At 40.8% G+C, this 27,177-nt stretch overlaps 1 protein-coding gene across 2 annotated transcripts in view; it reads left to right on the forward strand.

Moving 5' to 3' along the window:
- Window positions 1–3,577: 3,577 nt before the first annotated feature.
- LOC133642685 (myosin-9-like) overlaps window positions 3,578–27,177 on the forward strand; it is an 82,880-nt gene continuing 59,280 nt past the window's right edge. For both annotated transcript variants that reach the window (XM_062037038.1, XM_062037039.1), the window contains exon 1: window positions 3,578–3,861. The gene's annotated coding sequence lies outside the window, so the exon portion shown is untranslated. The remainder of the gene's footprint in view (window positions 3,862–27,177) is intronic.

Here is a 27,177-nt window from a genome sequence, read left to right on the forward strand (position 1 = left end):
TGTATGTGTGTTTATGTGTGCGTACACATGAAAAACATAACAAATACATGAACATAACAATGAACAGAGTTGTACTTTTTAGATGTCAGGGCCCTATGCAATATGTACACATATTCTTAATATAGTATACATTTTAACTGACCTTTATTTGACTATGTTTGTCTTTTTGTAGGTGGCTAAAATATGCTGTGCTGCTGACCGCCGTCTAATGTTACGTTACTGTAGGTGATACATTGACTAACGTAACGTTAAGTATAGGTACCTCATGCAACCCTGCTTAAAAAAATCACTTGACAAAAAGTATGAATAAGGTAGCAAACTGCAGTGGACGCAACATATTGCTGTGTTTGAAATGATGTTATAACCATAGACATCTTATAAGTAGACGCAGTATTGGTTGCTGTGACGCAAGCAAATTGCATCTTGAAGTGGTGATGAGGAGCCGGCGAGCAGCCTAAACTGACAGTTGACATGTAGAAAACAAAGATGCTGGGCTGGTGTTCAGCGTTTTCCTGCTCAAATGAGCGGACTGTTGAAAATAGGAATCGGGGAATTACTTTTCACAAGTAAGATTTAACATTAATGTACTATTGGTTGTATTTTATGAAAATAACATTACCACAGAGTTGAGAAGGAGCAAAGATCTTCAATATTTGTATGTGAAAATCACAAATAAATCTTCTGGGGGAGGATGACACCCCTACAGGGGTTTGGTTTACAAACTTTCAGCCCCACCTAAAACAAAATTCACCAGCCGCCACTGATTATGATGCATTCTCATTTTAGGCAAAATATAAGACAATACTTTCTTAACAGTATAACTGTAACCAGGAATAAGTCTTCAAGTAACAATATTCAAATACTAACATTGTTGGGTAAGACAGCATTTGGTTTTATTCTGAATCCAGTGAAAGAGATTGGTGGTTTTAGCTGATATAAAGACTTTCAGGTGTTTATATATGTTTAAGTATTTGGCAGACGCTTTTATCCAAAGCGACATACATAAAAAATACATATATAACAATCACTGTAAACATTATCATTTAAGGGAAGAATGTAATACAAAATATCAATACAAAGTGTCAAGACAGAATAAACTCTCTGCTGCTGCAGCAACAGAGATACGGTCTATACGATATATAGATATCTAATGTATTCATACATTGTTTATGTAGGATATACGCATGTATATATAACATAATCATATTGTTTCTTCAACTTAAAATTGCTGACCGTTTTTTTCCCCCTTCTCTGGGCTTATATTCCCAGTTTTGATCTCGGACGTCTGGTCACTTATAGCATATAAGAATATTATATTACTGTTAAGCAAACTATGAATAATAAAACATGTGTCCGTTATCATAGCTACACGTATGACAAAAAAACGCGTGAAAATGAGTGGTATTCAGTGAGGTAAAATGAATTAAATGCGCTGACAGTTCATTGCTCCTGCCAAATGAATTGCACTGATCACCACTCCAAGATGGCGGCCCCGCGTCTCGTCTGCGCCAGTAGGCAGTAGCGCTCGATGCTGCGTCTACTTATAAGATGTCTATGGTTATGACGTTAGCAGTGAGTTTACAGCCTCACTGATTTAACTACACAGCAAATAAAAGTCATGTTACTTAGCCAATAAACGTTAGCTTACATTCAAAACTTACCCTTCTTTGTGCAACTTCAAATGTCGAACGAAGTTGGAAGTTGTTGCGTCTCCGTCTGTAATATTCGAACTGCGTGATTTGCATACGGCAATTCGTTTTTTGTTGACCAAGTCGTAGTTTTTATACCCGAACGAAACCAACTTTGGTATAAATCTTTCTCACTGGCGCGTTGTTTGACAACTCTTGTTCATTGGTTGTCCTGCAATTTGATTGGCTGAATGCTGTGTGATGAAAACAATGTAGATCTAATTTGATTGGCTGTTGTACTGAGAGCACACACGCTGACACGCAGCACACACGCTGATGGACAGACACGTACAAAATGAAAGCAACGGAGCGCTCCCAAATAACTTTTTAAGCTTTAGGTTTTGGGGAAAGTAGCAAGTCATGTCAAGTCAAAAGGCTCAAGTCCAAGTGAAGTCACAAGTCATTGATGTTAAAGTCTAAGTCGAGTTGCAAGTCTCTTTACATTTTGTCAAGTCGAGTCTAAAGTCATCAAATTCATGACTCGAGTCTGACTCGAGTCCAAGTCATGTGACTCGAGTCCACACCTCTGCCTCAGGGACCTTGTGGTGGTGTACATTTTTAAAAGGTCTGACATATATTGTGGCGCTAATCCATTAAGAGATTTAAAAACAAACAACAATATTTTAAAAATGAATTCTAAAATGAACTGGGAGCCAGTGAAGGGATTCTAAAGTTGGGGTAATGTGTTCATGTTTTTTAGTGCCAGTTAAAAGGCGAGCAGCAGCATTTTGGACTAACTGCAATCGAGCGATTAAGGCCTGGTTCATTCCAACGTTGAGGGAGTTGCAGTTGTCCAAACGTGCTGAAATAAAAGCATGGATTACTACCCGCTCAAAGTCGTTAAAAGATAAAACTGATTTAACTTTTGCTAAAAGTCTTAGATGATAAAAACTAGCTAGTACAACGGAGTTAACCTGCTGCTCCAATTTAAAATCTTTGTCGAACTTAAATCCAAGATTTGTGACTGTTGGTTTTAAAGGCCTACTGAAACCCACTACTACCGACCAGTCTGATAGTTTATTTATCAATGATGAAATCTTAACATTGCAACACATGCCAATACGGCCGGGTTAACTTATAAAGTGCAATTTTAAATTTCCCGGGAAATATCCGGCTGAAAACGTCTCGGTATGATGACGTTTGCGCGTGACGTCACGGATTGTAGCAGACATTTTGGAACAGCACGGTGGCCAGCTTAAGTCGTCTGTTTTCATCGCAAAATTCCACAGTATTCTGGACATCTGTGTTGGTGAATCTTTTGCAATTTGTTTAATGAACAATGGAGACAACAAAGAAGAAAGCTGTAGGTGGGTTCGGTGTATTAGCGGCTGGCTACAGCAACGCTAATCAGGGCAAAAAAAGTTTAAGTTTAGAAAGTTTACCGCCAACCATGCTTTTATGTCCTCAAGACAATTTAAAAGTGATTTTAAACTTGTGTCACTTTTGTTTTTTAAAGGGACATAGATTTGCGTATCATCCGCATGAAGATGATATGATGTATGATATATTTTTTAAATGTGTTGAATGGGCAGGATGTACACTGAAAACAGGATTGGTCCTAGGATTGAACCCTCAGTGAGCATTGTAGTCCGACTAGACTGTTGACACACAGGTCGTGACCTGGAGGATGCATCCTTGAGAAAGAATGCGACTTATATGGGCATAGCAATCCTGTAGTATGCACATACCTTTCCCATTATACATCATTTATCCAAATCCCTTCCTCCTCCTCTCAGCTTTTTCAACTTCAGCATTTTTTTTTTTTTGCCTGCTCTGTTCGCCCCGCCCTCTTGTTGTCAATTAGATTTCTGAGAGAACGTGATTGGTCCCAGCAATGACGGTAGCCAATAAGCGGAAGCCATCGCGCAAAGGGGGCGGGGATACAACATGGCCGGTGCCCTTCTCGCCTTGGACCGCGCCCCAGTAGGCTAGCGTGTACTGAAGTTAAGTTGCGCGAACCAGTGAGCAGCAAGTGGAAGAGGGGAGGGCGCAAGGAAGAGAGGATAGAAGAAGAAGAAAAAAAACCCGACAGAAAGACGAAGAGAAAGAGTGGGAGGAAAGCAACGCCTGTAGTGCAGCTTCAACTCCCGGCAGTCGACTGGAGAAAGAAAGAAAGTTGAACTCGACGCTGACCGAGCCACCATTCCGACGGCGTCCTGCACCCTTTAAGCAGGTAACTTCTTCTCGCTACATGCGCCTCCATGATTCATACAAGATGCCCGCCGCGACCGGAAGGGAACCAGGAAGCGGTGGCATGCTAGTTCATCGCGCCGCCGGCTGGCGTGACGCCTCATAGAACACTTATTTTTTTTGCTAGTAATAACTTTATTTCACTCCCCCTCTCCTCCAACTTGTGACTACAAATATCGATGTGTCATTTTAATGTACACGTGTCGTAATATGCGAGGTGCATCCGCGTTGTGGCAGCTGGCGCGAGCTAAAAGCCACAAGGGCAGAGACAGGAAGTGATTCGCCTGAATGAGGCCCCGGATAGTTTTAGCAAAACTGCGATGGAATTAAAAACGGAACCTAAATGTAGGCACCGTGTGTATATAGTAAGCTATGTCGGGTACAATATTAACTTAATATCTGTTATTTCTTTAATGGTTCAACTTGGGGCGGATACGGTCTACGCGTGTGTGGTCAGGCTGTCTGCCAGTGTGACGTCACTGCTCCAGGCTCACCAGCATGGCACCTCCATGTTTGTGCACTTTTTTTTTTACATTTGACTGATTGATTTATCCTGTAGAAATATGGGGAAATAACTACAAAAGTACACTTTATTTATTAACGATGTTACAAAAAAGATCAGTTAGAATAATACGTAATGTTGGATATAGAAAACATACAAACCCTTTATTTATTGAATCAAAAATTCTGAAATTCCACGACATAGTGAATTTGCAAACAGCTAAAATTATGCACAAAGCAAACTATAATCTGCTACCCAAGAATATACAACAATTCTTTACAAAAGATCTTAACAAAATATAATCTTAGAGAAAAATTTAATTTAAAACATTTGTACGCACATACAACACTTAAGACCATCAGTATATCAGTATGTGGAATTAAATTATGGAATGGATTAAGCAAATCAAACAATGTACTAATATGATCCACTTCAAGAAACTCTTCAAACTTAAAGTGTTTACAAAGAACAAGAACCATGATAAATATTCGGAATTTATCTCATCTATCCATTCATTTTCAAGATAATCTTACTCATCTCACCATATGAAATATAACTTACTTCACCAATTATTATTTATTTATTAATTATGGAGTATATTGTGAATAAATTGAGAGCAGGAAGTGAACAAAAGTTTTAGCAACTGCTATGTAAAGGAAAAGGGGTAGGATTAAATAAGCTCCGCTTCTTCCTACTCCTTTTCGAAAATATTGAATAGAGAAACTGGAAGTTGTGATGTATCATTTTGTATGCATGCATGTTCCAAATAAACTCAAACTCAACTCATATCACCCAACTCGTTTGAGATGCCCATCCAGGGTGGCAGCATGGCAATTGATACATTCATGTTGTGGAACAATACTATGCAAATCTTTATTATTGTTTTAACAATGCAATTATGAATGTCTCTTTATTAGGATTAAAACTTACATTTGAGCAGTGGTAGTCCTCCCATAACCCCTAAATGCTATTACCTCCTGCACGTCTCCTTGTGTATTTATATTAAAATAGTTTTTTATCTCACTTTCTCTTGGGAGACTATGTACTGTGGAAAAGGAAGATTTGGGATAATGAGAAAACACTTTTTTATTTTTTGTGTGTAACATGGAAATGCCTCGGGTGCACTTGGTGTTATCACCATAAGTGAACGTTTGTTCGAGTTCAGAGCAGACTGTAAGGAGAGGCAATTTAAATAAGTGTGTATGGATGTGTAGGCAGGGCTAACCAGCTGATTTTTTTCCCAGTGAGTTTTAAGTAACTATGCAAATTATCTTTTCAGAGAAAATAACCTGTTTGACTTGTGATTAGCTCACTGGTTTTTGACAGGCATCACTCAGCTAAGAAATAGTAGGTTCCCATAGTTTTTAAGAATTTTACAAACTTTACCTTACAGCAGGTACAACAAGTTGAACATTTATTCCCTGGCCTGTTTTTTGGCATCCATAGATTCACTGATTGCCTCAATTAGCAATTTTCTGCCTTGCCTACATGCACCTACAAAACAACTGTGCTTTGTCAGTGTAATGTGTATTTGCTCTGTTGGATGCGACATCATGGTGTTTGCACTTAGGCATGCAAACACACACGGAATGTTTACAAGCTGGGCTGCATACTGGATTTTGAAGTCAGATGTGCCGTGGAAGCGCTCACATCTTAGTCCATGCCTTTTTTGTTTAATCATGCTTGTGGTCTCATCATGGGGGAGGTGGTGAGCGGCACCTTTTTCTTGCTTGCATTGGTGGTAATCAGAAACACACGCATTTTCAGCTGATGTCTGCCAACATGCTCTTAAACCAGTGTGAGCTCAGCACATTAATGCATTTTTGGACGTGCAAGAGTTGGCAAGCGGTCTAAAGTAAAAAATAAACCAGTGCAGTAGCTGAGTTATGCAAATGTGTGTTGAGCAGCGTGCACCCTCCTGTTGAGGTTTCATTACCCACGTCATTACATACAGCAGTTTTGAAGACTTGCAAGTGTTTTTTTTTTAGTTAGTCTTGGGTGTATGAAGTTGATAGAGCAGTCAGGAAAAACTCTCTAATGTATTGTTCAATGGAATATCTGGAAGCAAGCACTCTTTTTCCATATTTTGTGTTAGACATTCCCAAACTGAAGGCCCTCTAGAGTTTGGGCAAAATGAAATTCAGACATGCACAATATGAGTTTTGATATTTTTAGACAGACTCTCTGCAGATACCAGGGTGCTTGCTCGACTGACTTTCCTTGATTATTTCCTTGTTTGTAGAAAGTGGGAGATTTGGGAACAACAGTGCACTCGCGGTCGTCACAAAATTGCTGATTGGAAACATCCCAACATCCCCCGTTGAGCCAAATCTGTATTAAACACATTGTTTGTCCAGTCTGACAGATCATAACAGCCTCGAGCCAAAGCTGTTGATTGGCGACGAGATTATAGACAATGGGCGTTGTCAGTCATACCTATGTTACAGCTAATGATTATTTGGTACGTGCATTCGTCTCTGATTTTAAATATAAACTTATTTTAGCCCACATTTCAGCTCACTCCAGCCTTAGGAAGTTAAACTAAATCCATAAAGTGCTACGCTATAGCACAACTCCTCCGGGAAACATTATTCAGCTCAATACAATACTGGCATTGAAACAGAAGTGTGTTAAAGTTGACATGAATAGGTGTACTATTGAAAACTGGGCTTAAAGACAGTGCCGCTTGTTTCCTGGAGGTAGAGGTGGGGGAAATAATCCATTATTATATTCAGCGCAATTCGGACATGGGCGATTATAAAATCGATTAGTAAACATCGATAATCGATGTATTTATTGTAAATTATGTAATGCGGACCGTTGCTAAAATTTGGCTAACTGTAGCGAGTCACCTCACTGAGAGATCTGACCAACTCCTTTATTATCTGGCACTTATGTTCCGGTTTTAATTGAACTGTTTCTTATTACAAATGCACTGTTTTTAAATGTTGCAAGTGATAAACGCTGAGTGAAACAAAAACATGTAAAACCGCATCAATATACATAAATTAAGGATGCGTCAATAATCGTTTTTTAATCGAATCGTAGCTCCTGAATCGAATCGTTAGGTGCCCAAAGGTCCTACATTTTTGTTTCCTGCTATTTTATTTCTTGCAATTCCTTGTCTCGGGCTATAGACCAATGGTGCCCAGACATGTTGCCTCCTATGGCCTAATTGTGCCAGTGGTCCGTGGGCCAACAATGGTTTTTACCATCCAACAGCACCACCAGTGAGGAATTAGGCCTCATACCGCCATATCTTGTCTAATTCAGTTAACATGCAACCCTGCATCTTTTTATGTACATTTTTAACCTCAAAACATTAAAAAATATCATTTTCTGCAGATTTTTGACATTTCCAGGTGTTGTTCTGTAACATGTTCCTCCTGGACATTTGATTTTATCTGATCGCTTTTAAATTTTACCCAAACAGATTAGACGTATGGAGGATGCGTAATTTCGAAACGTTTAGGCTTTTATTACAGGAGGTAGTTAAGCATGGCGACCAAGATTGTTTTCCATAGAGCTCAGGTCTCAAATTCAAACAAAACTAGTTAGCCTGTAAGAATAGATATTATATTTTACCATTTTAAAAACTGGCAGCTCAGACACCAGTATTGTATCCAAAAATTATGGTAGTTTTACACCAAATTACTGCAAATTGAGTAACGGTACCACTGTTTTAACGTTAAAATTCTGGTGACTGAGCTGCCGTTTTTTTCCCCCGTAAAATCTACATTCCCTGTTTTTACAGTGCATTACTATGAATTAAAAACAGTACCAGTGTTATTTTTACTGCAAAATTCTGGCGACTGAGCTGCTTTTTTTTTTTTTTTACTGTAAAATGTATATTCCCTATTTTTACAGCGCATTACTGTAAATGGAAAAATGGTACCACTGGTGAGTTTACGGTAAATTTATGGCGAATGAGCTCAGTGCTGTATTGTGCGAAAAATTTACTCGCAAATGCGCAAAAAAATAAACTGTGCGACTTTTTAAAAAAACTGTCGCACATGTGCGAAAAGGGATTTCAAACCTTTGAAACATTTTGTTCCTAAAATAAATCCATCCAAGTTTGATAAAACTAGAGTAGAAATTTTCGTCCATTTGTATAGCATGTTTGAAATAAATTGAAACTATAACCAAATGATTAATCACCTACGCTGAGCGCTAGTAAGTAATTCAAGTACATTTTGGTAAAGCATCATGAAGCAGTTGGCAGGTTCGTGTTCCTGGCGGACATCTTTGTGTATGTCTTATAATAATGTTTGTTCAAGTCAATTATTTTCATTTTACTGCTGACGTTTAAACATGTCCTCTTAAACCAGGGCACTTTATTTCACATTTTGTTTTTTTATCTGAATAATTGAGCATAGCTAATTGTTTGGTTTTTTTAGATTGTATTTGGCTTTTCTTATATTATTTTCACGGCTTTTTCTTTTTTCTTATAACACCTTAAGTTGGGAACCTACTATGCAAAACCTACTTTAAAATCAAGGCATGAGAAGATATTTAGTTACGTCAACAATATTTCCATTCATGGGTTAGTTTATGGGCCATACTATATCAGGATATGAGTTTAGGTTCTTATGGCCCAGCCCTATGCTGGTGCTAGCACAGTTTAGGGATGTTCTGTGTTTAATTGAGCATTACAGTAGGCCTTATGTTTATATGTATAAGTGCACACCTGTACTTTGTTTGTGTTGATAAAGAAATTGTGATATTTAAGACATTTCATATTGCCAAAAAAAATTCTGTGCTACTCATTTTTTTCCATTTAGTAGCATCTGTGCTCCTAGTGAAAAAGCTAAGCGTACAGCACTGGAGCTGACACGTTTTTAAAGTAAAATCTTCTGACTTTTGTGCAGTGTACCTTGCAGACATGTCTGCTTGAAAGAGGTCAGTATGACTATGTATTGAATTTGGTAGCCACTCTTTGGCAGGCCAAATGAAATGACACAAAGGGCCGAATTTGGCCCGCGGGCCCCACTTTGTGCATCAAAGCTATAGACTATTCTCTTCTTCTTTCTCCTTCACCCCTGGATGTCTTCCTCTTCCCAGATTGTTTTTTTTGTTTATACTGCCAGAGGCCCATCCTTTCCTTTTTATGCACACCTGTATGGCTTGAATAGAGCCTAACAATACCAGGAAATGTCTGCACTAACTGAAACCATGTTGGTTAGAAGATAGGATGGACTCTGGTCATGCCTTGCTTTGTGCTTCATGGCATAAAACATGAGGTAATGCCTTGTCGGAGATAAGTGACCTGAATAAAAGTCTTTTCTATGCCTCATACATTCCTTTTTTATATTAGTTTCATTAAAACTAGGCATCTATACTTCTTTATAGGTACTTCCTGTTTTTGTTGTATAGTTCACTTATCTGAGCTGAGGAGGAAGAAGATCCCCTTATGAATCTGTTAACTTCCCGATGGACTGGAATCCCCCATTGTCTATTCATTTGATAATTAAACCCACATTTGCAGTCCTTTTTCAAGGTTTCTTCTTTTCCCCCAGCTGGTGTTTGGAGTTTTTCCATGCCCAGATGTGTGTTTAGATCAGGGGATGTTGTTGTGAGTTTGCAAAGCCATTTGAGGCACTTGTGATTCAGGGCTCCATAAGTAAATTTTGATTGATTACTTCACTCAAAAATGTAAATACATATTTACATTTTTGTATGTGAGCCTCACACCTGGAAGGTCTGCATGGGCTAAAGTGGTTAATATATTGCACAACACCACCACTGCTGACGCTGGACTTTGTAAGCGTGCTTCATCATGAGACTTGTTTCTGACTCCAACTTGGACGTGACATGTCAGCTGAATTAGGTCTGATCACATTTTTGTCAAGACCTGATGATAATGTTTGTCGTCTTTACATATTGAAAGGGAGTGGACCAGATAAAGGTTGCCGGTGATAAGACTGAAGTCCAAAACAATAATTCCGAAGGGTGGAGGCGGATGTACGCGATAAACTCTAGCCTAGCTGTGTCTGCTGCGTTTCAAAAAACCTGCTGACAGCAAAAATAAATGTGCATCTTAATCCCCATCTGCATTCTTTCACAGTCTGTTAGGACACTATTTATACACAATGGTTGTCACTGTTTGTGTCTTCAGTAAATTCAGTTGCTGCTGCTTTGTGTGCTGTTAAGTACCCGGTGGGTTGTGTATTCAGTGGATTAATCAGCCGTTAAAACAGTACACCTTGAATTTGTTCTACGACCCTGTAAACGATTTGCTTGGTTTTCATTCAACATATACCATATACAGCTTTCATTTGTAGAGGTCTGAAAAGTCAGCCTATCCTGGAATTTAGTTTTAAGTAATGGATGAATGATTTTCAAATATTTAGGTTTAATGGAGTCTATTTACTGTATTTGTATGTATCCACTGACCAGTACAGTTCGGTTTAATTTTATGCTGGTAGAGTTTTTTAAAAGGTCGGGTTCTGGGCTTTGGTCACAGGGTGTGTAGGTAGTATCTGCATTAGCTCAGTTTTTTTGTGAAATCAAACCAAAACAAGACACTACATTTGTACCTCGTTTTTTGTACCTCCCTATTTTCATATGATTTAGGTTTTCAACAACTGTTTTTTGTATACTGTCTCTGTGATTGTAAGATTAAACATTACGCGTAACAAACTAGTCTGTTTGCCCGGTAACAATGTCTCTTACATCGGGTTAATGGTAAGCAAAGCAGCGTTTAGGGAGCTAAGACTAACTGGCAGGCACTGGTACCTCGGTCTCTCTGCTTTTTAAAAAAAATGTGTGTACAACTGCAAAATAACCCAGCATGAGGCAAAATAAAGTTGCACGTGCCAGCACTTTGATAAAGAATTGAATGAATGAAAGTCGTTACAAATTACGAAAGTGGCGTCTGCTTGGCACTCTCGTCCGCTCCTCCCTCTCCACTCATTGCCGTTTACACCAACAATAATTTTCAATCAAGGCAAAAGTCATGTCAAATGTCCATTTATCCTTTCCATTTGTCATGAAGATGTTTTTATCATGGTTTTCTGCATTTAAAACTGTAATTCTCAATACAAATGTTTTTGGGTTAATATTGTTGGGTGTAAGGCTGAAACGACGCGTCAATGTCATCGGTTACATAAATACGTCAACGCCGTTTTTGTGCATCGACGCGTCACATATTTACGTCACACTACCGTCATGGCGGAGCGCAAAGCAGAGCGGTGCGAGCGAGGGGAAAAAAGTCGTCAAAAGTGTGGGAGTATTTCAATAAACGGCCTAATAATGTTGTTGTATGCACACTGTGTCGAGCGGAAATGGCCTATCATAGCAGCACAACGGCTATGAACGAACATTTGAAAAGAAATAGCCGACAGCGTTCTTGCCATCACCATCGAGTCAATCGTCCGCGTGAGTATACGTTGTCATCATTACACAAAAACAACAATGTGTCATTTGTATCTGCGTTGTAAATTCATAAACTAAAGCACCGTTTCGCTCTGAGAGGCGCGTTTGGCGTGCCTGTTCAGTGTTTACAAAGACACGCTCCTCTTTAACGCTAACGTTAATTAGTTGTGCAAATACCTTTTACAACATTAACAGTTACATATACTATGTACAAACGAACAATTAACCTTCACTTTAATCATACTATCATCATCGGTCTTACCTCTCAGTTCCAGCCACATCGACCCCTTCTGAGCGCTGTCACGCCAAATTTCTTCCCCCCTACAACCCCCCCCCCATTTACTTACTGTTATTCATTTCCACATATGTCCACGAGTCAAATGTGCATTCAGTCAGGAATATCCTCAAGTTAATTTGTCCGACTAATACAGACGTTTTGTTAACGCTATATTATAAAAAATTAAAAAATTTACAAATACAAGCTATGGGATGACGTGACCGGAAGTAAATGGGGGGGGGGGGTTGTAGGGGGGAAGAAATTTGGCGTGACAGCGCCTATTTTCAGCTGCTGGGAATATTGTAAACAAGAAAAGAAGCAGCCTCACCCCAGAGCATGTAGACATGCTAACCTTTCTTCATTATAACTGTTAGTCACTCACTGGAATGAGTAGAATTGGTTATTGTGTACTGTGTTGGACTGGATGTTTATTTTGCACATTTTAAAAGCAATACTTAATGTTTACAGTGCTCCACAATATTTAGATTGGCACTTTTTTGTGCTGGATGTTTATCTTTATTTTTGCACATTTTAAAGCAAAATAAGCAATACTTTTACTTTTGTTGAAATGTTTACACTGTTGTTACAGAATATTTCGTTTTGCACTTTTTTGTACTGGATGTTTATCTTTATTTTTGCACATTTTAAAGCAAAATAAGCAATACTTTTACTTTTGTTGAAATGTTTACACTAGATTTAAAAACGTAATTTCTTATGGGGAAAATGGTTTACACTAGATTTAAAAACATAATTTCTTATGGGGAAAATGGTTTTCCTGCAATTTTATTTTATTTTATTTTTTAAGTCAAGGTAGAACTGTATAACCAAGTTCACAGAAGAAAAACGTCCAGAGTGCTTTTCTGTTATTACTGTATTGGCTGCCTCCACTGCAGCGTACACAAACTTGCTGTTTCCTTAAACATTTTTGATTGGCCAGCAAGCAAAGGACGTGAGGTTCAACAATTCTGATTGGCGAACACGTCTGTCCCTCAAAAAAAATAACTTTGCCCCTTGCGGTTATTCATTGCACTATTTCAAACTTTGACTGCCGCCATACCTGCCTAAGCAGCGAGTCGCGCCTCTGGTGTGGGAAAAGTCTAGGCCAGCTTTTATTGCTGGGTCTCAGTTTGTAGTGTATGCAAAGCACTTAATGTGCATTTGCACTTCTTTTATCTAAATGAGAAATATCACGTTTTGATCTTTCCCGGCACAAGATCCTGTTCCAGAAGGAAAAATTATATGGTGTGAAGGAATTACTTTTGCATTCTTTGAAGGAACAAAAATTACGACGTTTGAATGTACTGAATGGTGGAAACTGGGCTCGGTGTGGTTGGCATTTGCCAGCTTGCAGTTCAAGTGGTCTTGGTTTTGGGGGAATGTAATGTGGAACCGGCTGTTGAGCTGTCATGGAGTGCAGTTATTTTACAGTATAGTCATCATTTAATAGTTCAGTGTGTGCCCCAGAAAATCCTACCTACCTTACTGTACAAATGTTCACGTATGCCAAAACATTTTCTTTGTTGTTTCTTCCCTGATTTTCTTCTTGCCCCGCCTTTCCCACATCAAGTGTGCGAAGGGGAGGTCTGTGAAGCTCTCATGAATTTCAACTAAATATCTTGGCTGGCAACTCCCTCCTGTATGAAACTCTAATCTGACAGTTGCTAAGTCATGGGACAAAGGTGTCTCAAGTGCTAGGAGGTAAAAGTGCTGATTGGGAGGCATGGCAGGCTTTTTGGGGATTTGTTCACGAAAGCCACAAACCGAGCCATCTAAAAGTGTCCATAGTATGAGATGGAAGAGCAGTTTGATTGATTTGATGTGAGCACAGTGGTATCGACACCGTTGCTGCTGTGCTATTAATATGTTTTGTCAATGGGACAGTTGAGCCAACACTACTGGTTTATGTTGGAGCAGAATGGGAGATGCACAAGTATGACTGTACATGGTCATTCTGTGGTGGAAGGCGTCACAACCCCTGGTTATTACAGTAACTCAGGAAGTCAGTGAGGCGGAAAGGAATGAGTCTGATGGGATGTATGGGCTTTGTTTACTGACCAAGGCTGACCTGCTTTCTCAAGGGTGCAATTGAGACTTATATGATGCTCTGGAGCCATTTATTTTGCCTTTTGGTCTTGAACTTTATGTTCTTGCAGTTATGGTTGCACAGTCAACAGCTTTGTCTGGTTAGTCTTGTTCATTTCCATGTGTCACTCTTTTAGTCATGCTGTACTGACGTCGTACTCTCATTTGTTTGCCTTTTGATCAAGTTGGTGCCTGGATGAACGTGTTTCACTGAAGTCCCTGTTGCTGTGTATTTAGTTAATCAGTAACCTTGTTCTGAATCATTACTAATCTCACAAAATGGGTCTCAATGGACAATGTACGCAGTAAACTGGCATCCAAGCTGCAGTCTTGACCATCATTTTAAATGTGTGTGGGCTTTGAGTGTTCCAGCTGCTGTTAAAGTTAAAGTACCAATGATTGTCACACACACACTAGGTGTGGTGAAATTTGTCCTCTGCATTTGACCCATCCCCTTGGGGAGCAGTGGGCAGCAGCGGCGCCGCGCCCGGGAATCATTTTGGTGATTTAACCCCCAATTCCAACCCTTGATGCTGAGTGCCAAGCAGGGAGGTAATGGGTCCCTAATTCATATTCAGCATCATTAGGTAAGGTCCATTACTACAATTGTCTAACACTAGTGTAAGGGTTCTGTTCCTTTTTTTACAATTTGGAGCAGCTAGTGGTCAGTTATTTTAGTATTGAAATCTCTTGAGAGCTACAGTAGTTTTGAAATGTGTCGCTGAATGTGTGTCAAGCCTGTAAGGCTGAAATCAGCAGACTTGATTTTTATAGCGTCAGCTCACAAGAATAGTTGTAATTTAACGATGCTTTTTCTTATATTAAACTAACAAAATAGCCTGATCTTATTTACACCCGTGCTTCCCATACATTTATTTATAAATTAGATTTTTGCAGTTTTATTTAAAACAATTTCTGTTAAAATCTCATTTGTTGCAGATTTGTACAAATTTAAAATTATCATAATGCTATTTTCCTGTCAACGAGCTAGTCCATTTTTTTTTACATTAAGTTAGTGGCTCAAGAGCCAACCTTCCTCTCTTTTGACTACGAACGTATGAATAATGCATCATTTCAGGTTTTTGGATGTGCGCACAGTAGGGCTGGGTGATATATCGATATACTCGATATATCGCGGGTTTGTCTCTGTGCGATATAGAAAATTACTATATCGTGATATTCGAGTATACGTTCTCACGCAGTTGCTTTTAGCTGCGGGCATTACACTACAGGCTCTTCCCACTCTGTCTTGTCTCTCCTTCTCACAGACAAACAAGCGCGCCTTCTTATATACGTCACATACGTATACGCCCTCGCGCAGCAGAGAGGTAGCAGCATGGGTAACGTTAGCTGTGGTGCGAGTGGTAATACGAGAGAAAGAAGGTGCGAATCTGGTAACAAATGAAGGAAGAATTTATTTCCCAAGAAAAACAGCAGGGGTCCATCGTCTGGCGGTGGTTTGGCTTCAAGTGGGAATATGTCGATCAGACAACCGTAATTTGTCAAGTGTGGGGCAAAAGCGTTTCTACAAAAAGTAGCATTACTGCTAATATGTAGCATCATTTGAAAAGTCACCTGCTAGAGAATGAAGAGTGCTTACTCCGCATGTCAACATCTCTGTTCGGTGCCACACGCCCACACCATCAAAATGCAGAGGCAAACATTTCCAGATCAAACATTTACAGATCCATGAATTGATTACGTGGACCCTGACTTAAACAAGTTGAAAAACTTATTCGAGTGTTACCATTTAGTGGTCAATTGTACGGAATATGTACTGAACTGTGCAATCTACTAATAAAAGTTTCAATCAATCAATCAAAAAGTCCGCAGGAACCTACCACATAGCGCAGGACGAACACAATTTGATTTCCTATTATGCAGCTCATTTTTATTTGACACTTATTGAAATATCTTGTGTGACATCATGTTTTAAACTATTGTAGTGGCGTTCTGTACAAAAAGTGCACCTTAATTTAGTGTTTTGATAAGTCATCTTAGTGACACCATGCACAAGAATGCACTAATAGCTTGTTTTAAAATGTCTCTGACAATCTTGCACTTTCTGTTTTGGAAATGACATGAATGTTTGTTCCACTGCTTAATAACAATTTAATAAATACACTTTTGGTAAATTGACTTAGTTGTGATTTCCTTCTCTGCCTGAAAGTTTAAAATGAGCATATATTAATGCAGTATGAACAAAAATGTTTTAATGTAGACACATAGAATCATTATACTGCTGTGCAGCATCAAGTGTTCATTCAAGGCTAAGGCAAAATATTGAGATATATATCGTGTATCGCGATATGGCCTAAAAATATCGAGATATTAAAAAAAGGCCATATCGAGTAGTCCTGCGTTCAATCCCGGGCTTGGAATCTTTCTGTGTGAAGTTTGCATGTTCTCCCCGTGACTGCGTGGGTTCCCTCTGGGTACTCCAGCTTCCTCCCACCTCCAAAAACATGCACCTGGGGATAGGTTGATTGGCAACACTAAATTGGCCCTAGTGTGTGAGTGTGAATGTTTTCTTCTTCTTTCGTGTATCGTCTTCATATGTCCATCTCCGTGTCGTGTAGCCACTCCCTCGTCTCAGGTCCCACTTGGAAGAGGCCCTCCTCTGAAGGTGGTCTATGCCGGGGACAGGTGGTGATGATGTGGTCAGCAGCCTGCTCAGGCTCCCCGCACTCACACGCTGCACTGTCTGTTAGGCCCCACTTCTTCATGGACGCTTTGAAGCAACCAACCCCTGTGCGAAGGCGGTTCAGGAGGGTCCATTGTCGGCGAGGTAGATCTTCTCCCTCCACGCCACCTCCAGGATCCTGGATGTAATGGTGTAGGCGTGTCTGTCCTGCTGACTCCCACTCCTGCTTCCATTCCGCTGCCAGCCAGGCTTTGGTTGTCAGATCCTCCGGGATGGAAATAAGCATCTCTTGTGCGGCCTGATTGTATGGGTGGCGGGACTTGAGTCTGCCTGGAGGTGTTGCCATGGTGGTGGGTTCATGGAGGAGGTGCCAGCTGTGTTCCTGGGCTTTCCTTGCCAGGGCGAGGGTAGCGGCCTCTCGCCGTAGGCCGGCTGGCGCTATCCCTGCTAGGACTGGCAGGTAGAACACGGGGGTGGGTTTCAGGCAGCCACTTATGATCCGGAGGGCATTGTTGATGGCCGTATCGACCTTCTTGGCATGTGGGCTTCTACACCAGGTTGGGGCACAGTACTCAGCTGCAGAGAATACGAGGGCTTGTGTGGAGATACGTAGTACCTTGGCCGAGGCCCCCCAGGTTGTACCAGCTAGGCGCCGGATGAGTGAGACCCTTGCTGTTACTTTAGCCCTCACTTCATCCAAATGTTGTTTGTAGGACAGTGTCCTGTCCAAGCGTACGCCCAGGTACTTTGGGGCCTGCTGGAACTCCAGGGGTTTGTTGTCCACTAAGATCTCCAGCTCCCTTCTTGCTTCCCTGTTACAGAGGTGGAATGCTGCTGATACAGTCTTTCCCTTACTGAGCTGCAGTCGCCAGCTTCGAAGGTAGGCAGCCAGGACGTCCATGTCCTGATTGAGACCCTCTTCAACCGCCTTCCATGTGGGCCGGTGTAGCATGATGGCTAGGTCATCCGCGTATCCATACCTTCTAGATGTCGTCACCGGTAGGTCAAAGATGTAGATGTTGAAGAGCATCGGTGAGAGGACAGACCCTTGTGGGACCCCGTTTCTCAACCTCCTGAGCCTGCTGCGCTGGCCATCACTGGTCTGGAGAATGAAGCTGCGGTTTGACAGCATCTCCATGATGAATTTGACCATATGACGGTCCGGGATTGTTCTCAGCAGCTTCAGGTGGAGTCCGCGGTGCCAGACGGTATCGTAAGCAGCAGTCAGGTCCAGTAGTACCACCCCAGCTTTGGTTTTGGCCTGGAAGCTGTCCTCGAGATCTTGTGTGAGAAGGGTTACCTGGTCCACTGTAGACCTGCCCCGACGGAAGCCAGCCTGTTCCCTCGGAAGTTGTGAGTCAACTACTGGCTCAATTCGGCTGTGTATCATCCTCTCCAGGATTTTAAAAGGGACGCACAGCAGCGAGATTGGTCTGTAGGACTTGGGTTTGTTGGGTTTCAAGAGGGCTATGACAGCGGCCCGTCGCCATGCCCTTGGGAGCTTGGACCTCCGGAGGCACGCAGAGAAGAATGCACGCAGCCAGGCAGATGTTATTTCGCTCTGGTGGATCACAAACTCTGGGTGGATGTTGTCAGAGCCTGGTGCCTTGCCTTGTTTGAGTTTGGCCATAGCGTCCTTGAGCTCAGCTGGTGTGAAATCTCCTGACAGGTTGGCATTAACACTGGCCGCCCTAGAGAGACTGGATACCTCGTGGGATGTTGAGCGGGCAAACTCTTTGTCTGCGTCTGGGAAGCGGCCATTTTTCAGGAGTTGGGCTGCGATGGAGTTTGCTGTCACAAGGCACTTGGGAGGCGGTGTACTTCTTCCTGAGAGCTGGTTTATGGTCTGCCACGCTTTACGGCTGGAGTGGGTAAAGTCAATCGACTCGACGACCTCTGTCCATCTAGCCCGGCGAGTGGCATCCAGCTTCTCAAGCAGTGCCGTTGCTGTCACATCCACTTCAGCTCTTGAGCTAGCCTGCTGGTGGGCTCGCAGGAGGTGGTTGCACTCCTCGTTCCACCCCGGGATGTAGTTTGCATTGTAGCCTCGTGGAATGGTTTTCTTCGCTGCCCCTGTCAGCACTTCACAGTAGGCTGCATATGCAGCATCCACATTAGGAGTGTCTGGGTCCGGGAGGGTGACAGATCTTCTCTCTGTGTCAACAGAAAAAGCATGCCAGTTGGCCATCCGGAAATTCCATCTTTTGACAGGCTTCCCTGTGACCGGCTGCACCAGTGATGGTATTCTGATGACAGATGGTCGGTGGTGTGATCGGGGGAACCTGTCAACGACCCTTCTCTCTGGCATCGGGTCATTACTGTGGAACACAGCAAAGGCGAGGTCTGGGTTGGTGAAGGTGTTCCATCTGGAGGAGTAGAAGCTTGGTGGCTCTTTGGGGTCAAACAGGAGATGGCCGTTGGTATTGGAGGCCCACTCGCTCAGCGTCTCCCCATCCGGTGTTGTGTGGGAGTATCCCCAGTCGGTGTGCTGGCAGTTAAAAACCCCGGCGTAGATGGCGGGTGCCGGGGTAGTTGGGAGGGCCGATGTGGACAGTACAGATGGTGGGGGCTTGTACACGTTCACAACCGTTGTTGTCTGTATCCTCGTGGACATCCACTCGAGACTAGCGCCTGGAGGGGATTGGCCTGTGGCTGTCCAGCTGAGGTCAGGCCTGACAAAGGTGGCCATCCCGTGCTGCCTGCTGAGGATGGAGCTGGCGAGGTGGAACCCGGGCAACCTGAGAGTCTGCTTTTCCACAGTGCGTCTCCTGAAGGAGGACGGCCGCGACTTCATGGGAGTCGGCGAGGTGGCGAATGATGTCCAGTTTGGCGGTGGTGAGGCCCTCGACATTTAGCTGGAGCACTGTCAGGCCCTGGCGCTCGATGGTCGGGATGGCTGCCCGCCCTGACGTGAGCTTGCGTCCCCCCCGGCCTCTTGCGCCCTGATCTGACAGCGTGACGATTGGGTGGCGACATTCGTTTCATGAGCTGGTCTTGCACCACATCTCATTACTTGCAGGGGAGGCCGCGTGGAGGCTGTCGTCTTCTCCCTCATGTTTTCTGTCTATCTGTGTTGGCCCTGCGAAGAGGTGGCGACTTGTCCAGGGTATACCACGCCTTCCGCCCGAATGCAGCTGAGATAGGCTCCAGCACCCGCGACCCCAAGGGACAAGCGGTAGAAAATGGATGGATGTATATATATAATATATATATATATATATATATATATATATATATTAGGGCTGCAACAACTAATCGATTATTAAAATAGTTGCCGATTAATTTAGTCATCGATTCGTTGGATCTATGCTATGCGCATGCGCGGAGGTTTTTTTTAATTTAAAAAAAAAAAATTATAATTTTTTATTTTTTTTACTAAACCTTTATTTATAAACTGCAACATTTACAAACAGCTGAGAAACAATAATCAAAATAAGTATGGTGCCAGTATGCTGTTTTTTTCCAATAAAATACTGGATAGGATAGAAATGTAGTTTGTCTCTTTTATCCGATTATTAATCGATTAATCGAAGTAATAATCGACAGATTAATCGATTATCAAATTGATCGTTAGTTGCAGCCCTTATATATATATTAGGGCTGCAACAACTAATCGATTATTAAAATAGTTGGCGATTTAGATTCGTTGGATCTATGCTACTTTTTTTTTTTTATTTAATAAATCTTTATTTATCAACTGCAACATTTACAAACAGCTGAGAAACGATAGTCAAAATAAGTATGGTGCCAGTATGCTGTTTTTTTTTCAATAAAATACTGGAAAGGATAGAAATGTGGTTTCTCTTTTATCCGATTATTAATCGAAGTAATAATCGACAGTATTTTATTGGGAAAAAAAACAGCATACTGGCACCATACTTATTTTGACTGTTGTTTCTCAGCTGTTTGTAAATGTTGCAGTTTATAAATAAAGATTTATTAAAAAAAAAAAAAAGTAGCATAGATCCAACGACTCTAAATTAATCGCCAACTATTTTTATAATCGATTCTGATCGATTAGTTGTTGCAGCCCATATATATATATATATATATATATATATATATATATATATATATATATATATATATATATATATATATATATATATATATATATATATATATATATATATATATATATATATATATATATATATATATATATATATATATATATATATATATATATATATATATATATATATATATATATATATATATATATATATATATATATATATATATATATATATATATAACTGGTACAAGCTGTCAATCCTTTCCGGGCCAGGTAAGGTTCCCCGTGTTGAGTCAAATTAAGCCGTGTGTGTGTGTATGTATGTCAGACGAGATACATGATGCCGGCTAAGTAAGAAAAGGAACGCCTCAACTTGGCGAGCAGGCATACTAACTCAATATTCTTGCCTTCTAAAACCACAGAATGTTCAGACACTTTGCCTCCAGTCGCCATAAACTTGCAGCTCAAAGACGTGTCATCTATCTAGTCATTCATATCTATGGCTAGAAGTGTTTTCGGCCGCTAGCCCGCTGTACTACTGTCTCTCCTTAATTGATAGACTTACTGATTTCCTCTTCTAAACTTGTTACTCTCTGCTGTAACATGGTTCTTATTAGCCTTCTCTTGAAGTGTACAAAGCATTTATTATTTTCTTGTTTTACTACTTCATCTTTTAAGCTAGTTTAATGCCACCGCTGGCATAGCTTGTCCTCTCCTCCTTCCTACCAGTTTGTTCGTGCTAACCCAGATAACGCGTTAGGATAAAAGAATGTAAGCAAATTATCCCATGGTTAGTTAGAATTAAACCTGGAACAAATGTTTAGAGAACATAAGCATCAATGCCGCATTTTAGAACAGTCCGTATTATATTTAACATACATAAATAATCAATACAAATGTTGTCCATCCATTCAAAATGGTCCATGTTCTTAGACCTGGGCTGATAACCCATTTTGCTGGACGATGTATTGTCCCACAAATTATTGCGGATAAACACTATTATTGTCAGCAATATTTTGTGACCACATTAAGCTCTAATGAAGTAGTAGTACTCATGCAAATAACCATTTTTAATGATACAAACTTATTTGTCATTACTGCAGAAATGTTTCCCATTGTACTGTAATTGGAAGGTAAATAACTTTAGTTATGCTAAACAAACAAAAATAACAGACTCATTTCAGTAAGTAAAAATTTAACTAAACTAAATATTTAAGATCTTAAAAGTGCATGGCTTCGTGCACTGGTAACCGGAGGTTTACCAGTTTGATACCGGCTTGGCAAGCTCTTGTGGATCTGTCCTTGAACAAGACACCTAACTGCTCCGGATGGGCCGAGGTCGCATGGCAGCTTCTGCCATCCGTTTTCCACAATTTTGTTGTTCTTCATGTGCAATGACAATAAAAGCCTATTCCTATATTTTTTTTCCCACTTGGAAAAACTGTCAGGTGTTTTGTTGTTGTTGTTGCCACTACAGCATTCTCGCTCGTTCATCTGTGTTGATGGGCTCATATTGCCCATGCGGTCTGAAGTTGAAATATTACAACGGGACATTTGGCTTTGTAGTCGTATTTTTTCCTCTGAATTCGTACAATTGTACTCTAACGTGGGGGGTGTATTTTTAAGAGTCAAGCAGATGTGGACTGAGAATGTTCAGTTTTGTTTGACCCGCACAGCCTCAGGATGGGTGTGCCTTAACTGCAATGTAACTTTGGTATGTCTGATAATATAACTGACGTTGGGAATAAAGGAGTGCAAAAACTGGAAGGAAGTCCACAGGAGTAAGGTCTTAGACAGGGAGGCAACAAGGAGGCATAGTGGATAAAGTAGAGACGTTTGTGGAATTTGTCTCTCCCTGATAGAGAGGGTGAGTATGGCAGGAATGCGACCCTGAAAAGACTGCATAAACAGCAGAGGGTGGGAGGGAGTTTAGTCTTCTGCAGAGACAGGAGTGTGTCTCATCCTAGGAAAACCAGCTGAGAACAGCCGCATCACACACTTCCACTTTGTACTACTACTATCACAGAATGTGGTTGGACTTGGAGGCAGCGTTAGAAATGATGGATTTCAGCTGCCGCCTGGGGAGGATGGGGGAGGCAGGGGTCATGAGAAGAATGGCTCTCGCTCTGCTTTCTTTCTCACAGACCAGGGTTAATGTGCTGGAATGGGTACAAGCTTGTTAAATAAGATAACCTTCTAGAAGAAACTCAAGGGTCTGTCACCTTTTACAGAGTACAGCTGACAAAAAGCTTTATTTTGTTTTGAGCCTTTGCCATTTTTTTCATCTGTTAAAGGTTACGAACAGCAACTGAGTAATGACAAGCTAATCCTCAATAAATTATGGCTCCGTTACAGTCTATAGAAAGTATTTTTTGGGAAAAAGGCACTAACTACATAGTTAAAGGGGAACTGCACTTTTTTTTAATTTTGCCTATCGTTCACAATCCTTTTGCGAGACAAGACGCATGGTTTTATTTGCATTCCAACATATAAAAATCAGCTTGTTCTAGAAGGCTAGCAATGCAGCTAATTGGCGCAAACAACTCTACCTCTAAATCGCTTTAAAAAATGCCAACAATACTTTAATACGTATAATAACCAAACTGTCGAGACATTATTGTAAGTGTGAACACGGAGGAACTCTATATTTATTTTTTTATTTTTATCTGTTTTTTTCAGTGGAGTAACACATCGGCACGCTTCGGTATTAGCCATAAAAGCTAGCTACAGCAAGAGCTAAGCTAACTTCTACATCAGCACCCAAATCACTTTTGCGTTTGTAATACACAACACTGTGATAGGACACTAATCTGTACTGAGTGGAAAAACATGAACAATCATATTACAGTATCTGTAAAGTATTATTTCATGATGTGCTGCGTGTATCATGATCAATATAAAGTGTGAATCACTCTATGGACAGTTGACAAATAGTCATCTTCGTTGTCTGTTACAATGTCTGCCATAATTAGAAAACACTCGTGTTTGTTTTAGTAAATAGGAACACACATTTGTTGCTGGAAGTCAGAAGTGCGCTGCAATGGAAACAGAAATGAATGCGCTGAGGAAATCAGTTCTGGCAATGCTTAAAATTGTACATATTACATATTGTTATGAACGTGTCTGTTGCTACAATTTTATATACACTTGCAGGGTGTATATAAAATGTTGATGAAGGGCTTTGAAGGCTACAACAGTAATTCCCATTAGCCGCATCTCCCAAGCCTTTTTTATCATCTTTAAAATCCTTAAAAAAAAGATGTGTTGTTGTCTCTAATAATGGTTGTGAATGATAGGCAAAATGTAAATAAAGTGCAGTTCCCCCTTTTAAATCACTGAAAATGTATACAATTTCTAAACACTTGAAAATGTTGGGAGTGTTTTAAAATAGTTCTTGACAAGAGAATCATGTCCCACTGGAGCTTGTTGCAATGTTCTAGACTAGTCCTGGTTAAACACTTGGCCCCAAGTATTGACGTAAATATCCGTATACTTGGTTGAGTGTGACGACCAGAGTTTTACATATTAGCAACACAGCACACATTTATGCAAACATGCTGGAACAGCTAGTGACTGTAGTGGCACTACATGCAGATCTTAAGCCATAATTGAAACAATAAAGTCTGGGGCACCATTGTATGCAACAGCATTTGCCCAGAGACTCTTTGCAATGGTTCACCTATTGCTTTAAGCACACAGCCTTCTTATCCCTTTTGTACTGGTATTACCCGTCCAGTCACTTTCTATTGGAGTTCAACTGCAGCACACCTTGTCAACAGGAAGTTTTAAGGCCAGGACTAGTCAAATGACGGCCGGGAGACCAAATCAGGTCCGGGAATGACACCAGACCGGACCGTGAGTGCAGTTAAAAAACTTGGAAAATACTAACATTTTTGCTGCAGATTCCTAAAAACATTACAGCAGTGGCAGATTGTTGACCAATATATTTGCAGTAGGTCCTTAAACAGCAGATTTTCAGGAATATATCAAATAAAAATACCAGTGCAGAGAGAAGTACTTGGCTCTCTAGAAATGTGGCCCCCAAAACCATAGAGTTGAATAAACCTGCTTTAGGCTGTATACAATGTACTGTATTAAATCACACTGAATCAGGAAACAATGCATATAACTGTCAACTTTGTTTTTGGTTAACTTCTTTAAGAGACTGTATTTCCCTTTATTAGGATACCTAAAATGCTACCTAAATGCGATTTAAAAAAAAAAAAAAATGTATTCAGAATATTGGGGGAAAAAATAACTTATACTGTCCTGCTCTAATTTATCATTTGAGAGCTATCCTTTGTATTTCTGTTCAAACCAAATGTTTTGCCTTTTATCTTTTGAATGTTATCACCAAAAAGAAACTGATATGTAAATATGGAACTTAAAAAGATTCCCGAAAAGATGCGTCTTTTAACCGATCAGCCACTAAGCATTCTGACATAGCAAGGAAGCAAACTAATTATGTCAGGGTTTCCCCTTAATGTATTTGATTTGTGGCGGTGCACCACGGCAATATATTAGCCGCCACACCTTTTTAAAAACGAGGTAGTTTTTATTTGTATTTTTTTACATGAAAATAATGTATTGTAGTGTCCAGAAAAAGATACACGTAGTCCGACGCTCATTATTGCCACTTTTTTTGCTAGTGATTCCAAGAAGTATTTCCTCCGTGCACACATGTCCGCTTCCGCATTTCACTCCTAAACACACACTTACTCATTCTCTGCCGACACGGTGTGTTCAGACCATAGGATAATGAACATCATGACACACAAACATACACATTAACAGGTAGTTACAGTATGAATGAATATATATTGGTTCTTTTTTGCCACTATCCACTAGTGAAGCCCGAAAATTTGGCTGCGAAAAAGGACGCACTTGCTCACCCACGCAGCGCTGCCGAAACCGATTGTTGTGATGACGTAAGCCTTATGCACGGGATTGTCTGGATCCAAGGCAGCATGTCCGCGATGTGGACGTACCTTTTTAATATAGCCGAGCTATACCCGCGTACTGCCTTTTTAAAAATTTAAGCTGGCACAGATTTTAAGGAGAGAAAGGCTCCCTGCAGCGCGAAGCAAGTGTGGCATCATGCTTTGTGCAGCTCACTTTTCGTCGCAAACATGGAGTGACAGAGCGTCCTGGAAGAGTTAGTGCTGCAAGGGATTCTGGGTATTTGTTTATGTTGTGTTTATGTTGTGTTACGGTGCAGATGTTCTCCCAAAATGTGTTTGTCATTCTTGTTTAGTGTGGGTTCACAGTGTGGCGCATATTTGTAACAGTGTTAAAGTTGTTCATACATCCACCCTCAGTGTGACCTGTATGGCTGTTGACCAAGTATGAGTTGCATTCACTTGTGTGTGAAAAGCCGTAGATATTATGTGATTGGGCCGGCACGCAAAGGCAGTGCCTTTAAGGTTTATTGGCGCTCTGTAATTCTCCCTATATTTGTGTACAGCGGCGTTTTATAAAGTCATGAATTTTACTTTTTGAAACGGATACCGATAATTTCCGATATTACATTTTAAAGCATTTATCGGCCGATAATATCTGCAGTCCGATATTATCGGACATATATTCTGTAACATTCACAGTTTTGGAAAAATTGCAGAGGTAGAATTTAAAATAACCTCTTGTATATAATGTAAACCTAAATAATGCCTCAAAACAGGTTAATTAAATTTAAACAAAAAACAGCAGACGAGCTCTCGCCCTGCACAGCTGTTTTGTGCTTTGTAGTGTCTATCTTGTAGATCTTTATTTGCCCCAAATATATACGTTCCTGCTTTGCACACAGTGCATTCTGCTTCCCGTGTGTCACAGGCAGGGCGAAAACACGGATACCTTTTCCGCAAATTCGTGAAGTCGCAGTTACGTTTCGGCATCTCTCTCTTGTGTCCTGTCTGTCTCTCGACTCTCTCGCTCTCTGTCTCTACCCCTCCCTCACGAATGCTGCTGCTTGCGCTCTCCTCCACAATTTGTTTTGTTTTTAACCCGTTTTTAACCCTGAACAAACATTGAAAATACACGCAACCCTAACTCAAAATGCCGGACATTTGAGGCATTTAAGAAACCACGCCCGGACAGCCCCGCAAAAGAGGACATGTCCGGGGAAAAGAGGACGTATGGTCAGTCTAGCTAAACACCTTTCTGCTCACCACACCGCAGGAGCACTGACTCCATGCGCTCTGAATACGCACTGCTAATTGGCTGTTACATGTACTATGAATACGCACTGCTGATTGGCTGTTACATGCGCTCTGAATAAGCACTGCTGATTGGCTGTTACATGCGCTCTGAATACACACTGCTGATTGGCTGTTACATGCGCTCTGAATGTGCATTGCTGATTGGCTGTTACAGCTCTGCGTGTAACCAATCAGATGGTTCTGTGGG

This window comes from Entelurus aequoreus, linkage group LG25 (genome assembly GCF_033978785.1).
Source record: "Entelurus aequoreus isolate RoL-2023_Sb linkage group LG25, RoL_Eaeq_v1.1, whole genome shotgun sequence".
Lineage (NCBI taxonomy): Eukaryota > Metazoa > Chordata > Actinopteri > Syngnathiformes > Syngnathidae > Entelurus > Entelurus aequoreus.